The sequence below is a fragment of the Bison bison genome, unplaced genomic scaffold (assembly GCF_000754665.1).
Source record: "Bison bison bison isolate TAMUID 2011002044 unplaced genomic scaffold, Bison_UMD1.0 scf7180017864314, whole genome shotgun sequence".
NCBI classification, from domain to species: domain Eukaryota; kingdom Metazoa; phylum Chordata; class Mammalia; order Artiodactyla; family Bovidae; genus Bison; species Bison bison.
The window spans coordinates 63,485-63,711 of NW_011494886.1; positions in this window are offsets into that span (position 1 = coordinate 63,485).

The window sequence follows — 227 nt, forward strand, 5'->3', positions numbered from 1 at the left end:
GCATCCGGTCCCACCACTTCATGGGAAATAGATGGGGAAACAGTGGAAACAGTATCAGACTTTATTTTTGGGGGCTCCAAAATCACTGCAGGAAGTAACTGCAGCCATGAAATTAAAAGACGCTTACTCTTTGGAAGGAAAGTTATGACCAACCTAGATAGCATTTTCAAAAGCAGAGACATTACTTTGCCAGCGAAGGTCCATCTAGTCAAGGATATGGTTTTTCC